This window comes from Chiloscyllium plagiosum, unplaced genomic scaffold, assembly GCF_037043375.1.
Source record: "Chiloscyllium plagiosum isolate Xiang-an unplaced genomic scaffold, Cpla_swu_hap1 HiC_scaffold_13, whole genome shotgun sequence".
NCBI lineage: Eukaryota > Metazoa > Chordata > Chondrichthyes > Orectolobiformes > Hemiscylliidae > Chiloscyllium > Chiloscyllium plagiosum.
Window position 1 is genome coordinate 24,879,095 of NW_028270151.1, and position 16,535 is coordinate 24,895,629.

Below are 16,535 nucleotides of genomic sequence, written 5' to 3' on the forward strand. Positions count from 1 at the left end.
GTAGTGGTGTGGTGGAGCCAGGTTCAATTGAGGTATTCAGGATGGACTTACTGAAGAGAAACCATGAGCAAGGGCATGGGAGAAAAGGGAGGACAATGACACTAAGCCATGATGAATATTTTGACAACCGTTGCAGACACAGTAGGGCTGAATAGCCTCATTACTGGGCTTCACATTCCTCTGCAATAGAGCTGGTCATGTTTCAGTTCTGGTGCAAATTGTTGGACTTTCACAGGTCCCACTTTCCCTAGAATTGGATCCCGTGATCCAGGAATCTAAAGCCCTCCCTGCTGCACTGACTCTTGAGAGTTCTGTCTCTCTGAGACTATACTTAATGGCATGTGACACCAGAAGTAAGGGGTTTGCCAAGGGAGACTGGTTAGCAAGGTTAGATCTCATCAAATATGGGGACAACTAGCCATTTGGACACAGGCTCGAAGGTAGAACACAGAGGGTGGTGGTAGAGGGTTGTTTTTCAGACTGGAGGCCTGTGACCAGTGGAGTTCCACAAGAATCGGTACCAGGTGCATGGCTTTTTGTCATTTATATAAATGATTTGAATGTGAACATAGGAGCTATAGTTAGTAAGTTTACAGATGACACCAAAATTGGAGGTGTAGTGGACAGCAAAGAAGGTTACATCTATAAGGACACCCCTCAGCCTCTGATGCTCTAGGGAAAACAGTCCCAGCCCATTCAGCCTCTCCCTGTAGCTCAAACCCTGCAACCCTGGCAATATCCTTGTAAATCTTTTCTGAATCTTTTCAAGTTTCACAACATCCTTCCGATAGGAAGGAGACCAGAATTGCACGCAATATTCCAACAGCGGCCTAACCAATGTCCTGTACAGCCACAACATGACCTCCCAACTCCTGTACTCAATACTCTGACCAATAAAGGAAAACAAACCAAACTCCTTCTCCACTATCCTATCTAACCTGCGACTCTATTTTCAAGGAACTATGAATCTGCACCCCAAAGTCTCTTTGTTCAGCAACACTCTTTAGGACCTGTATAAGTCCTTGGTGTATAAGTCCTGTTCTAATTTGCTTTTCCAAAATACAGCACCTTGCATTTATCTAAATTAAACTCCATCTGCCACTTCTCAGCCCAGTGGCCCATCTGATCAAGATCACATCCCTGATTCTACTTATGTTGTTGGTCTCAATTTGAGCCACGATCTCAGACTGTGTGCCCATCCTGTTTAGAATGCCCTGAATTTGGTAGCATCTTGGAACTTGACCCCACACAGGCAACACACCATTCTGAAGTCCCATCTGTGGCTGTGGAAAATCCTACCCATACCCCTCTCTGATGAATCTGCTGCTACTATTTCTCTTACTGTGTTCCTTCTCCTCACCTGATTTCTGGATTTCTGATGACCAGTGGTGGATAGGGTTATGGGGATTGGGTTGAATAAAAGACATTGAAGTATTCAATCAGCCATGATCTTATTGAATGGCAGGGCAGACGTGACAGGCTGAATGACCTATTCCCTGTCCCTATGTCTTCTGACTGCTCCTCCTTAAGATGCGGAACAATCATGTCGACAAACATGCTGTCCGTGGAACATTCAGCTACAGTTGCACTGCTGTAACTCCAACAGACATTAGCTTTTCTCATTAGCTACTTTGGTATCTTCCTTCACAAAGTGGCTTTCCATCTTCCATTGTGAAAACTAGCATCCATCAACCCCTGTCGTAGTAACACCTCGATGTTAAACATTTCAAACAAACATGTTATACTGCAGTAGCTGGAAACAAACTGCTGGAGAAAAGCAGCCGATTCCGAAGCATCTGAGGAGAGACAAACCAAATTAAGGTTTTTGAGTCCGATGTTGCACTTGGAGAAGGTGGGTGGGAGGTGTAGGAGAGAAGATGATTAGATTTAGATTAGATTAGATTACTTAGATTAGATTATTTACAGTGTGGAAACAGGCCCTTCGGCCCAACAAGTCCACACCGACCGGCCGAAGCGCAACCCACCCAGAGCCATTCCCTTACATTTACCCCTTCACCTAATACTATGGGCAATTTAGTATGGCCAATTCATCTAACCAGCACATTTTTGGATTGTGAGAGGAAACCGGAGCACCCGGAGGAAAGCCACGCAGACACAAGGAGAATGTGCAAACTCCACACAGAGAGTCGCCTGAGGCTGGAATTGAACTCGGGTCTCTGGCTCTGTGAGGCAACAGTGCTAACTACTGACAGAAGCCATTTTAGTATACTTTTGGGAGGTTATGAGCAGCACACATTCCAAAACTAATTGGAAACTACCAAAAATCTGCATTTATATTAGACTCATTTAATTTCAGTCACTCCTTCAGATATTTTGTTGAAAATGCCCTGAAGACAGAATTGGAAGTGCACAGGGACATAATTCCAGAAAGGCAGAAAAAGATAGTACAAGTAAAGAATGACCAGGTTCTGAAGGGATTTAAAATTATCCATGAGGATTATAAAGTTAATATCGACAGGGAAGCCAGATAAGTTTAACAAGCGCAGGGGCGATTGATGAATAAGATTTGGTTCAGTTGTGGAGAACAGAATTTTGGATAAATATTAAGCAAAGTGAAAGATGGGACACTGACCAGAACAGCATTAAAAGAAACAGGTTTGATAATATAGGCATAGATGAGAATTTCCATATCAGATGCACTACTGCAAGGCTGAAGTCATGCAATCTTCAAGGTGGTGGAAGTAGGTAATTTTGGCATTAATGTGTGGGAAAAGATCTACCACCCTGCCTACTCAGGGTTTGAGGGCGGTTTGAACATGATGCAGGGCTGGTGTGAGTGAGAGGGGATAGATATGGTGGGTTAGAGTGTGGAGATGAAAACTAACAAACCTTTTGATCCCTAGTTCCTGGGTGAAGATGGACACTTTACATGTAGTCATTATGTGTCTGCACCAATGGTGTTGAAATCTTGACTGCTGTTAGGTGCAGGAGTTATACATTTTTAGATACGTATTCAAACCTTTCTGATATCAGTTATCTTTCATCTTTACACACTGTAATCCATATTCCTTTTTTGTCTGTAAGAACCTGGAATATTAAATCAAGTGATGACTCCAAATTTAAGCACAAAGGTTGGTGTTAAGAGATAATAGGGTTATTCTTTTAAAGTCATTGGGAGGTTGAATCATATCAATGTTTTAGATGCTGGATCTCCTCCTCCTCCCTCCTCCCTCCCTCCTCCCTCCTCCCTTCTCCTCCATTCTCTTCCTCCCACCAGCCACATCTCTTTACCTCCCCTATTCACCCAACCTATACTCCACCACCCATCCCATCCCTAAACTCCCCACATTCCCCAACACCCCTCATCAATATCTTGACTGTTGCTTCTCCACAGGGTTGGGTTCTTGTGGGATGGGCTTTGGACGAGTACCGAATCTTAATGTTATGTACATGTTTTCCCTCTTCAATTTTCCTGGTAAAGTCTGAGTTTAGAAGCAGCATGAATGGGTGGAGTCAGATTCTCAAGGAACCGGGGTTTTAGTTTAGCTTTCAGTTGTTGTGGTTTTAAAGTTAGCTGTGAAAGCTCCTGGATATCGTTCTCTGTTGGAATTTTCTCTTGGTCATTTTTTTTCCTCCTGGATTGGAGAAACATTGCATGTGAGACAATCTGTTTTACTGAATTTGCCTTTGCCAAGGGTGTGTTTATAGGCTGTTTATAGGATATTTGAACAGTTGCTTAAGTAGTTAACTCATCTATTATTCTGTTAAGTTTTCTTCTTTTTGTGTTTTAACAAGTGTAAGATTAAAGTTGGTTTTGCTTAAATCCTAATAGTGTAGCCAATCAAATTACATCTAGAACACAGCACCTACACTTGCCTTTAAGTTAGATAAAAGTTAGGACCTAAGCTACCTCCTTGAAGTATTTGAAGGGGATTTGGGCTGGTCCATAATATAAATACCTCAGCACCTGTTGTATACAAGTTCAAAGGAAAGTTTAACTTAAAAGTTAAAGTGGAAACAAGTCTGTCTATTTAGAGTTATTGAGTCCTCGAGATATACAGCACAGAAACAAACCCTTTGGTCCAAATTGTCCATGCCGACCTGATATCCTCAATTAATCTAGTCCCATTTGCCAGCACTTGGCCCACATCCCTCTGAACCCTGCCTATTCATATATCCATCTACATGTCTTTTAAATGTTGCAATTATACCAGCTTCCACCACTTCCTCTGGCAGCTTATTCTATATAGGCACTACTCTCTGTCTGAAAAAGTTGCCCCTTACATCCCTTTTAAATCTTTCCCCTTTCAACTTAACTCTATGCCCTCTTGATTTTGGCTCCCGCATCCCAGGGAAAAGACCTTGTCTGTTTATCCTACCCATTCCCTTCAGGATTTTATAAACCTCTATAAGATCACGCCTCAGCCTCTATCACTCCAGAGAAACAGTCTCAGCCTATTCAACCTCTCTCTATAACTTAAACCTTCCAACCCTGGCAACATCATGTAAATGTTTTCTGAACCCTTTCAAGTTTCACAACATCCATCCTTTCAGATTGCATCTGATTTTTTTCAGGATAAGTTTAACTGCCCCCTGAACATTTTTGACGTGGGGTGAAAGGGCATTGGAGGGCTCTGAGAAACCTCTATTAACAGCTTTAAGGCTGTGAATTTATGTAGCTTACAAGTTGGTCTCTGAGATCAGATAAATCAACATTTCTCCTGATCTAATTTCTGTTCCCAACCTGCCAACTTGACAAGATCCCATGTCGAAACCTCCAGCACAATCCCAGTTGACTCAACCAGTGGGAGGAACCTGGGATATTTCACTCTATTTTTTTTTAATTTGAGAGGGGTGAAACTAATTGTGACTCTCAGAATGATAGAAATTACACTGGGAGTTGAAAATGTGTCAAGTGGATTGAATTTCTGAACATCTTAATTCCTGACATGGTTTACTGAGGTGAATTATAGGGTTTCTGTTTGAGCAGCTACAAACTTGGGAAGTTAACCAGCAAGGTCTACTTCACAGCTCTCAATGAAATGATTCAGGGGCCTTATATTTCAGGATGTTTTACTATATTGGTAGTGCTATATAAGTGCAAACCATTGTTTCGAGTATTAAGTCTTTAAGCCACAGAGACCAATCAGTGAAAGGTACATTCTCTGTTCATTGGGATTAGGTTGTCTAATTACAGCATTCAGAGACAATGAGCGAGAGCACGAGGAACTGCTTTTATACAGTATCTTCCACAGCTTCAGCATGTCTTGCTTTCAATGACATTGACTTGCTTTCTAAACTATGGTCACTTTTTATTATGCATGAAATGTATCAAACAATATATATGCAACAAAATCTCTCAAATAATAATCTAACAAAGGTTCACTTTGGGGGTGAAATACTGGTCCAGGACTTTGGGGAGTTTAATATTTTATTCAAGAGAACAGCACCATTAACAATGCAGCATTCCCCCAGCACTGGCACTGTAAACAAATGTATTACTTTGGGAAAGCCAGGAGGGAACCCTGCTTGACAGAGGGAAGAGGTTGCTTTGGTGAGAAAGGGGGAGGGGGAAGAGACGGAAGCAGACTGGTGAGCTGAACTAGTTTTCGTATTCCTGCTGGAACAGGGTGGGTCACTCTGTCACATGCTTCAACCCTTCAAAACTGCATGTTCGAACTGCACAGATAATGGGAACCATGTGTCCTGAGGAATTTCTAAATCTGTAAATGGGAGCTGTTGGCTTGCAGTCCCGAGTGAGAGTGGACTTCTGAGAATGGAGAAGGTGCCAAAGCAAGGAGCTGAGTTTGTTTTTCAACTGGCTGTTGTTTGCTGGTCAATGCAGGAATGCCTGGGCTATCGGCCAGGCTGGCAGCAAGCCAACACAGACCACAAGATTGTGTTCCCACAGAACCATGGCAGAATACTGCACTAAATCATGATCAGCTGTCCATTGAGCTGGGACCAATCTATGGAGGGTCACACAGAAACATCAGTGTGTGTAGCGTGCACACATGCACGTAGGATGCATAGCAATGGACCCAGAAACACAGGGTAGAAAATTGTATTTACATCCCACATTAAATCATTACCAAACAAAGTTTGACAGTATTTGCCATGTACAAAATATATCAGGTTAATGATCACACAACACCAGGTTATAGTCCAACAGGTTTATTTGGAAGCACTAGCTTTCAGAACGTTGCTCCTTCATCAGTTGGTTGATCACAGCGCTCTGAAAGCTAGTGCTTCCAAATAAACCTGTTGGGCTATAACCTGGTGCTGTGTGATTTTTAATTTAGTACACCCCAGTCCAACACCAGCATTTCCAAACCATGACGATCATGATTATAGCTCATTTTGTTATGATTTTAGTCCATTATCTAGCATTGTGAAGTTTTTGAATTCTGGGCCCACAAAGATATGATGTTCAGATGGAGTCCATAGACATATGCAGCTCATCCATGCCAACCAGATATCCTCAACTGATCTGGTCTCATTATTCAACATTTGGTCCATATCCCTCTAAAGCTTTCCTGTACGTCGAATGTTGAATAAATTCTGGAACCAGGCGACACCATTTGAAATTAAAGTGGATGCCACTTAGAATTAAGGTGAAGAGAATTTCTTTTTACTCAGAATTTTGAATCTTTAGAATTCTCTGTAGGAGCCCAGTCAGTGCGTATGTTTAAAATAGAGATTGATGTTTAGAAATTGATCAATGGCGTCAAGGAATACAGGGATAGTGTGGGATGAAAGACATTGAGGCTATCAGTCTTAATTTTATTAAATGGGAAAGGAGGCTCAAAGGACTAAATGGCCTCCTCATGTACCAATACTCCACGTTCCTAGCCTGGGATCAACCGGAGTTTATGGGAACTGAGCTATATCGATCGACCAGAAAGTGGATCTATGTGGAAGCTCAGTTGGGATTTATTGATTTGTATAGCAGGTATAAGAGGCTGTATGAGTAATAACTCTTATTCCTGATACTCTGATTATCCTGGCAGAACTGTATGAAAGGATTTGATATGATGCATGCATAATTGATGTGGAAGACAAAATCTACTGGCCAAAAGTATAAGGTGGTTGTTAATAAATACACATCTGGAATTTATCAGAGACAACAGGTCAGAAAATACAAACAGTAGACGGCCCTGGCATAAAACAGAAGGGATTATAAAATGAGCAAAAGTGAAATGGAGTTTAAGGCCCTGTATGTGAAAGTGCACAACATTTTTAGCAAAAGGGAAATGTTGGCATCAATGGAAATCAATGTAAAAAGCCTGATAGGCATTAGAGAGACACGGATAACCAAGACAAGGATCTGGATGTGGAAGGGCATGTGAGTTATTGGATTAACAAAGCTAGGAAAAGGTAGGGAGGCAGCTCTGTTAATTATGGATGGTTTAGTTCACTGTTAAGATTGAACCTTAACTTGGAAGATCAAGATGTAGAATCAGTAACGGTAGAGATAAGAAATAGTAAAGATAAGAGATCCATTGTTGCAGTGGTTTATAAACTCCCTAAGTTGTTACACAGCAGTACAGAATATCTAGGAAAAATTAGTTGGGCAAGTAAGAAATATGCTACAGTAATCATGAGTGACCATGCTGATTTGGAGAATTAGAATGGCACAGTATCTTAGAAAATGTTTTGTAGTGTTTACAGGACAATGTCTCAGAGTAGTATGTTTCAGAGCCTACCAAGGAACAGACTATTTTAGAAGTGGTACTGTGCAGTGAGACAGGATTAATCAATGATGAGAAAGGAGTCTCTGGTGATCACAACATAACAATTTTACATTCAGTTTGAAAGGGAGAAGTAGGGATCCATGACTAGTTTAAATCTAACTGAGGTAAGAGAATGAAGGTAAAGCTGGATAAGGTGAATTGGAAAACGAGGTTAGAAAGGTTGACCAGGGATGGGATTCAAGATGGCGGCGACCCAGTAGGTCTGCCCTGCCAAGCTCTGCACCAGAACCCAGACGAAGTGATGCACTCATCCTCCCTTTTTTACCCAATGTGGTAGAAATAGTTATTTTTTGAGCCCTAGAATTGTTCGGTGTTAGTTTAAAACAGTTAGGAAAATGACCAAGGGGAAGAGACCGTGAGGATTGCAGCAAGCAGGAACGTCCCCCTGCGACAATGGACATGCCCTGGCCACAGCGTCAGCCTCTGCAATCGCCCCAGGGAACTTACCTATGGAGCAGAGCCTGGTCTTGGAGTCTGTGAAACTCTGAGAAAAGATCAATTCAGTGATGGAGGACACCCAGGCCAGGCTTGAACCGATCTCGGTCATGCTGCAGAAGCATGACCAGTAGATCCAGCGTCACGGGCAGTGTGTTGGGTAGATGGAACAACGGGCCATGACCTCTGAAACCGCGATGGAATCCTCGGTAGGTCAGCTCCAGGCTCTGGAATGGCAGGTACGGGCCACGGAAGAGACGGTTGATGACCTCGAAAAGTGAGGCTGTTGGAAGAACATCCGTCTGGTGGTGTTCTGGAATGGGGGGAGGAAGGCCAGCTCATCAGCTTCTTGGAGCAATAGCTCCCGCAGGTTTTGAAGCTGGACATCGAGGCAGACCAGGTGCGAGTCGAGCAGGCCTACTGGGTCGCACTGCGCAGGCCTGGATCGGATCAGCGCCTCTGCCCGGTCCTAGTGCCACTCCAGCACTACAGAGGTAAGCAAATGATGCTTGAAGCCTCTAGAGCACTGGGGAAGGATTCACAGGCTCTGATATACAAAGGATCACGAATTATGCTTTTCCAAGACTTTTCTGCAGTCATGATTCATAAGAGGAAGGCCTTTGATGAGGTAAAAGATGGCTGAGAGACTTGAATACAGACATCCAGTATTCCCTAAGGTATCCGGCAATATTACAGCCACAGAGGGTCCATGTTCAATTTTGACTCACCGGAAAAGACAAAGGACTTCCTGGATGCTTTAAAATAGACTGGCTGGCTTGAATAATATGGACAATAGTGTTTATTTTGTTTTTCCCTGTAATTTGCCTGGTTTACCTCGTTGTCAGGGGGGCTTTTTAAAATATATGTGGGGGTCATAATTGTTATTTGTTTTCTTTTTCTCTCTCTTCTCCCTTCTCTCTCCCCTTCCGTCATCCTTTGTTCTTTTTTTCTTAACATTTCCTTTTGTTTTTCTCTTCTGGTACAGGATGGGAGGAGGGGAGTGGTTGGGGGAGGCAGGGGAGATTATTTATCTCTGTTCTACAAGGAGTGCCTAGGATTATAGTATGGAGGGGATGGGTTGAGTGCCCACTTTTAACTTTCTTGTTATAAGATGTGTGTATTTTTTCTCACTTTGTGTTGTCTGGGGTGGGGGCACAGCTTCAGCTAGAAGGAGCCATGGAGGGGTTAGTGGGTAGCATGAGCGCTCCCTGTGGGCAAGGGGGCAAAGTCTCCTTTCATTTGTGTTATATGGTGGTATGTTGTAGAAGTTTTGAGTTGGTAGTTTTGGAAGTTGTATTTTTAAATTTATACGAACTGTTTGTCATTTTCATTCGGCATGCTATGAGTCGGGTTCTTCCTCTCACAGGGTCACGGACTGTTTCGGACGGCTGTGGCTAGCCATTCATTTAAATGGTGCACCTGGAATGTTCAGGGGAGTCATTCACCAATTAAGAGAAAAAAGATACTTTCAAGCCTTAGGAAAGAGAGTGTCGATGTAGTCTTGCTGTGAGAAACACATTTAACCGATAAGGAGCACTTGAAGATGTAGCAGGGAGGGTTTGGATGGGTGTTTTTCTCATCCTTTAATTCGAAACGTAGAGGAGCTGCTATACACACCCGCAAGAATCTCCTATTTCAAATGTTTTTGCCAAGTGGGTGGCAGTGTTATGTAGTGACCCGAAAGCAGCAGTTCTCACTAATGGTATAAGGTCGGACAATTTTAGTATTGGCAGAGGCAGCCAACAAGGGTGCTGTCTCTTGCCATTATTGTTTACATTGGTGATTGAGCCATTGGCAGAGGCCATCCGGAAGGACCCCAATATAATTGTCCCGGAGGTAGGATTAGGCAGGCATAAGATCACCCTCTATGTGGATGACGTTCTTCTCTTTTTAACCAATCTGATGACATCTGTGTCCCATTTAATACAAGTGATTAATCCATTTGTTTGGTTCTCAGGGTTTAAAATTAATTTTATGAAGTCCAAGGCCATGCCTGTGGGAGGCCTTACTAGAATATCCGATCTTGGGGGGTGGAAACCGTTTCCCTTTCAGGTGGTCATAGAGTGGCCACAAGGAAGTTTCCTGTATTTAGGCATTTTTATCACCCTGGCCTTTGATCAATTATGTAAGGTTAATTTTGTACAGTTGCTAGAGAAGATTAGGCAGGGCCTTCGGTGCTGGGAGGATCTTTCGATATCCTGGTTGATAAAATAGCTCTGGTCAAAATGAATGTTCTTCCTTGTTTCTTATATCCCATGCGAATGCTCCCTTTGATGCTGCCTAGGCAAGCATTACGGAGACTTTACAGTTGACTTGGATCTTTCACCTGGCACCATTGGCAGCCTCTTAGTAAGCTGGATAAATTGCAGCTTCCGCAGGGGATGGGAGGTTTAGATTTCCCGGACTTTAAGAAATATCAATTGAGTTCCTTACTATCTTATGTGGCTGACTGGGCCTGCCAGGACCTGCGATCAATCTGGTTGGACATCAAGGCCTCTCAGGCAAAATGCCCCTTCATCAATTTGTTGTTTATGGACAAGATGAGGATTGTTATGGACCATTGCAGAAACCTGATTGTCCTTAACATGGTTAAAGCATGAAGAACGATGCGGCAAGGTGAGGGCAATTTACAAAAAACTTCCCCTTTCACTCTCATTGTGGGAATGTAAGGATTCCGGCTGGAGTCGGTGGACTCTGGGTTTAAGCTCAGGGAGTCTAGAGGAGCCTCCTGTTTGAGAGATTTATTTGACGGCGAGCTCATGATGTCTTTCGAGCAGCTGAAATATGAGCTATCTAGGAGTGATCTCTTTCGTTACTTTCAGGTTAGGCACTTTATACAGGAAAAGACTACATTGATGGTGAGTCTCTATAACTCGGATATGGAAAAGAGAGTGCTCCAGTTTACAGGCGCTCTCTCGGTCAGCACCCTCTATCACTTGTTAGGAAGTAATGTTTCAAAGGACATTGAGGGACTATGCGGAATCAGGACTCGGGAATTGGGGGTGGAAATCTCATCAGAGATGTAGGAAGATATTTGGGAGAACGTAAGGAAGATTTTGATCTGTAACAGGACGCAGGCTATGCAACTGAAGGTACTCCACAGGGTTCATTTGGCACCGGAGCAGCTTGCGAAATTTAAGACAGGGGTGTCCCCAGTGTGCCCCAAATGTAAAACAGATGTTGGCACTCTTACCCATTGCCTGTGGTCATGCCACAAGCCTCATAGGTAGTGGGGTGCCATAGTGAGTGTTTTGGAAGAGGTCTTGGGAACTGAGATTAAGGTGGATTCAGTGTCCCACCTGTAGGATTTGCCAAATCTCCCCCTCTTTGGACGCACATGGGAAGAAACTCTTTAATATTCTTTCATTCTTTGCTAGGAAGAGCATTCTAATGAACTGGGTGTAGGAGAATTCCCTGGGACTTTCGGGCTGGCGTAGATTAGTTATGGAGCACATCCCCCTGGTCTTACTTACGAGTGTGGTGCACCAGAAAACGGAACTGTTTTATAGAACGTGGCTGCCCTTTCTGAATTATATAGATGCAGACTTGTCGGCTGTATTGGTTAGGACCTTTGTGTAGTTATGAGGGTTATGTCTGGTGGTCCAGGGACCCCTGAGGGGAAGAATCCTGAACAAATACGGGTTTGCCTAATCATGCTCCCAGTGGTGGGGAGCTTTTGGTGGGATTGTGCAGTAACCTAGTTGAATATAACTTAATTTACCTTGGTTTTTTTTTCTTCTTTGTTATTTATTGAATTGTAGTTTTTGTGGGTTTGTTTTTCTTTCTCTCAGTGGTTTGTGGAGTAGAGCAGTAGTTTGTTTTCTGTTATTGTCATTATGTTATAAGATTGTTATACTATGTTGCAGTAATTTTTAATTTTGTAAAAATTTAAAATCTATTTTCTCAATAAAACTATTTACAAAAAAAAGGTAGATCACTCATGTTGCAGACTTTTAAGGAGATTTAGCAAAGAGTTGTGAGAATGATGCACCTCCTGTCGCTAAATGGAAAGGTTATTAATAAATGGGAGATTGGAAAGAACTTTAACAACCAGCGAAGATTGACGAAGTGAAGTAGACATAAAGCAGAGTATGAGAGAAAGCTACTGTAAAGCCAGAAAGTAAAAATGTTTATTACTTCTTAGAAAATTACAGAAATCAAGAAGTGAAACAAAAAGTCACAATGAGATCAGATGGTGTCATTATGAGTTTGTGAAAGACAAATCATATTGAAACTAATAGATTAGAGTCTTTTTGACAAAGTAACATTCATAGTGGTAGAGGGGAATTAATAGATGCGATGAATTTTGATTTCCAAAACACGTTTGGGAAAATGCCACTTCAAAGGTTGCTGAACAAGATAAGGGCACGTGGAATAGGGATTAATATATTAGCATGGATAATGGATTGGTTAGCTAACAGAAAGCAAAGTGTAGGAAGAAGTGGGTCATTTTGTATTAGCAAGCTGTAACTAATGCAGTATCATATGGATTGATGTTTCAATTTTACAACCTATAATAATTATTTGGATGAAGTCACTGAATGTATAGTTGCTACACTTGCCAGTTAGATTAAGATGGATAGGCAAGTAAGTTATTAAGGGGATGTAAAGAGTCAGCAAATGGATGTAGATGCATTGGAACACACCGGCTAAAGTCCTCCAACAGCATTTAGAATCATACCCAGTACACAGGAAGGTGGTTGCAGTTATTCGAGGTCAATCATCCCCCCTCCAGGATATCTCTGCAGGCATTCCTCAGGGTAGTGCCCTCAGCCCAACCATTTTCACCTGCTTTACCAATGACTTTCCCTCCGTTGTAAGGTCATAAGTTTTAAATTAAAAAAAATCATTCACAGGATGAGGGAGTCATTGGCTAGGCCAACATTTACCGCCCTTCCCAAATTACCCATAGGGTAGTTAAGAGCCAACCATATTGCTGTGTGTCTGGAGTCACATGCAGGTCAGACCAGGTAAGGATGCACTTTCCTTCCCTCAAGGATATTAGTGAAGGTGATCGTTTTCTTCCAACAACCGACAATGGTTTCATGGTCACCATTAGACTTTTAATTCTAGATTTTTAATGAATTCAAATGTCACCATCTGCTGTAGCAGGATTCAAACCCTGAAGTGGGAATGTTCAGTGAAGATCATACAATATTCAGCACCATTCAACTTTCTCAGATACTGAAGCAGTTGTTACTTGCATACAACAAGACCTGGACAACCTTCAAGCTTGGGCTGATGTGCACTGAGTAACTGTCATGCCACTCAATTGCCAGGCAATGACTATCTCCAACAAGAGAGAATCTGCCCATTTCCTTTTGACACTCAATAGCATTGGCATGACTGAATCTCCCACCATCAGAATCTTGGAGTTACCATTAACTAAACACTGAACTGGTCTTGAAGGAACTGGATCGCATGGTACCAGGGTAATGATTTCTGTTGTGGACTTGGCTAAAACTAAGGGACATAATTTATAAATAAGAGGTCTCCTGTTTTAGATTAGATTAGATTCCCTACAGTGTGGAAACAGGCCCTTTGGCACAAGTCCACACCGACCTGCTGAAGAGCAACCCACTCAGACCCATTCCCCTACATTTTACCCCTTCACCTAACACTATGGGCAATTTAGCATGGCCAATTCACCTAACCTACACGTCTTTGGACTGTGGGAGGAAACCGGAGTATTTGGAGGAAACCCACGCAGACACGGGGAGAATGTGCAAACTCCACACAGACAGTTGCCCAAGGAATTGAACCCAGGTCACTGGAGCTGTGAGGCAGTAGTGCTAACCACTGAGCCACCGTGCTGTGTGTGATACTATCTGTATCCTCATTGTATGTGGGTTCTTTAGGAGCTTGCATGATCCAATGTGTGTTTAAGAAAACATCTCTGGGATATCTGTACCAACCAATCCCACCACCCGGTGGCTGAACACTTCAAACGCCTCCCACTCTGCCAAGGGCATGCAGGTCCTGGGCCACCTCCATCGCCAAGCCCTTACCACCTGACACCTGGAGGAAGAGCGCCTCATCTGCTGCCTTGGGGCTCTGCAACCACACGATCTATGTGGATTTCACCAATTTCCTCATTTCCCCTCCCCACCCAAATTTCCCATGGCCCAAACCACCAACTCAGCACTGCCCTCTTGACCTGTCCATCGCTTTTCCCATCTATCTACTCCACCTTCCTCTTCAACCTATTACCTTCTCCCCAACATTCATCTACCTTTCGCATTCTCAGCTACCTTTCCCCTAACTCCACCCCTCTCCCATTTATCTCTCAACCCCCGGCCTACAAGCTGCATTCTTGATGAAGGGCTTATGCCCGAAACATCAATTCTCCAGCTCCTCTGATACTGACTGCCCTGCTGTGTTTTTCCAGTGCTACAGTCTCTGCTCGGATCTCCAGCATCTGCAGTCCTCATTTTCTTCAAATGTGTGTAGCCAACTTCTGAATTAATAAGAAGAGACTTGTAGAGTGAACAAGATGTTGTTTATTGCATCTCTGCAACTATTTACAGGTTATAGGAATGGGCCCTGCATTACTACAAAGACTATTGGGAAGACATTACTCTTGGCTCGGTCTTCCAAGATTGTTCTTTACTCTCCCACCAAATCCTGAAAACAGAATCATTGTGGGTGATGCTTATTGTTTTGTATTCAGTGTAAGCTGCCTTCTTGAACACCACAATCCATGTGCTGTAGGTAGACCCACAATGCTGTGAGTGACAATATTCCAGGATTTTGACCCAGCAATACTGAAGGAACGGTGATAAACTTCTAAGTCAGGATAGTGACTGGCTTGGAGGGCAACTTTGAGCTGGTCTCATCCTGTGCATCTGCTACCTTGGTCTTTTGAGATTGTCATTGGTGTGAAAGGTCCTGTTGAAGGAATTCTGATGAATTACTGAAGTGCATCCCGTTGATGGTACACACTGCTGCTACTGAGTGTCAGTGATGGAGGTAATGGATGCTTGTGGATGTTGTGCCCATCGAGCAGGCTGCTTTGTCCTGAATGGTGCCAAGCTTCTTGAGTTATTGGAGCTGCACTCATCCAGACAAATGGGGGGTATTCTATTACACTTTGGACTTGTGCCTTGTAGATAGAGGAATGATATTTGCCACTTGTCAGTTGAAACCTGGATTTTGTCTGGGTCTTGTTACATTTGACAAGAGTTTAGGGACCAATACAGCTGAAGCTATCATATGGAGCAATTAAAATCCGGAAATGGCAAAAATGTTACAATTGAAAGAGTATAGAGACAATAACTAGCTGTGGAACGACAGGAATTTAAAAATGTGATGTGGAGCAGGGTGAATAGTGTGGCTTATTATAATTCATTTATGGGACATGAGCATCATTAATCCAGGTGGCATTTATTTACTGGCAATTCTTAATTACTCAGAAATCAGATAAGAGTCAACGACTTTGCTGTGGGTCTGGAGTGATATGTAGACCTTACAGCAGCGGAGACTTAGAGGGCGCATGATTGAGATAGAATCATAGAATCTTAAAGTACAGAAGGAGGATATTTGGCCCATCATGTTCATATCAGTACCTGAAAAAGCTACTCAGATAGGGCTGGAGAATGAGAATATCTCTATGGTACTCTAAATTTATCTCTTGTAAGACATCTAAAATTATGAGAAGCATAGATTGGGTAGACGGGAAGAAATGTTTTCCCCTTGATGGAGAGCGCGATGACCAGAGGACATAGATTTAAGGTATGGAGTGGGAAGTTTAGAGGGGATGTGAGGTAAAATATTTTCACCCAGGGGGTGGTGGGAATTTGGAACTTCTTGCCTGTAAGGGCAGTAGAAGCGGAAAACCTTTAACGTATTAAAATTGTTCAAATGTACACTTGCAATGCCAAACCAACCAAGGCTATGGGATTAGAATAGTGAGGCGCTTTCTCCTCATTGGCTTGGATGAAACGAGCCAATTGCTTTTTTTCTGTGCTGTAGCTCTCTATGACTTTAACTCTATGGCCAGGTAAGGGCAACAGATTTCCTTCCAGCAAGGAGTTATTGAGGCAGATTTTGTGATAACACTCAGTGATTACATGGTTGTCAATAGGCTAGGTTTCATTCCCAATTTTGTTGAATTCGCTATCTGCCATGGTGGGATTTGAACACACGTCTCCAGATCATTAGGCTGGGCCTTGAGATTACTAGTCCAGTAGAAAACCACCTGGCCCATCTTGTGAGCATAACGATAAGCAGGTTCAAATCTGTGGAGCAGCTGGATTGAGATCCAGGGGAGGTCAGTGAGCTTATCGTGGGTGAATAGGATTGGAATCCAAATTGGTAACCATGGCGTCACTGCAATTCGATCTGACCCTTCCCCACGGGACCGGGTTGGAAATGTTTGAATGCCAA

The 16,535-nt window shown here is 42.9% G+C and overlaps 1 protein-coding gene across 2 annotated transcripts in view; it reads left to right on the forward strand.

Moving 5' to 3' along the window:
• LOC122556122 (phospholipase D1-like) overlaps positions 1-16,535 on the forward strand; it is a 154,259-nt gene that overhangs the window by 22,962 nt on the left and 114,762 nt on the right. The gene's annotated exons all lie outside the window — the stretch shown is intronic.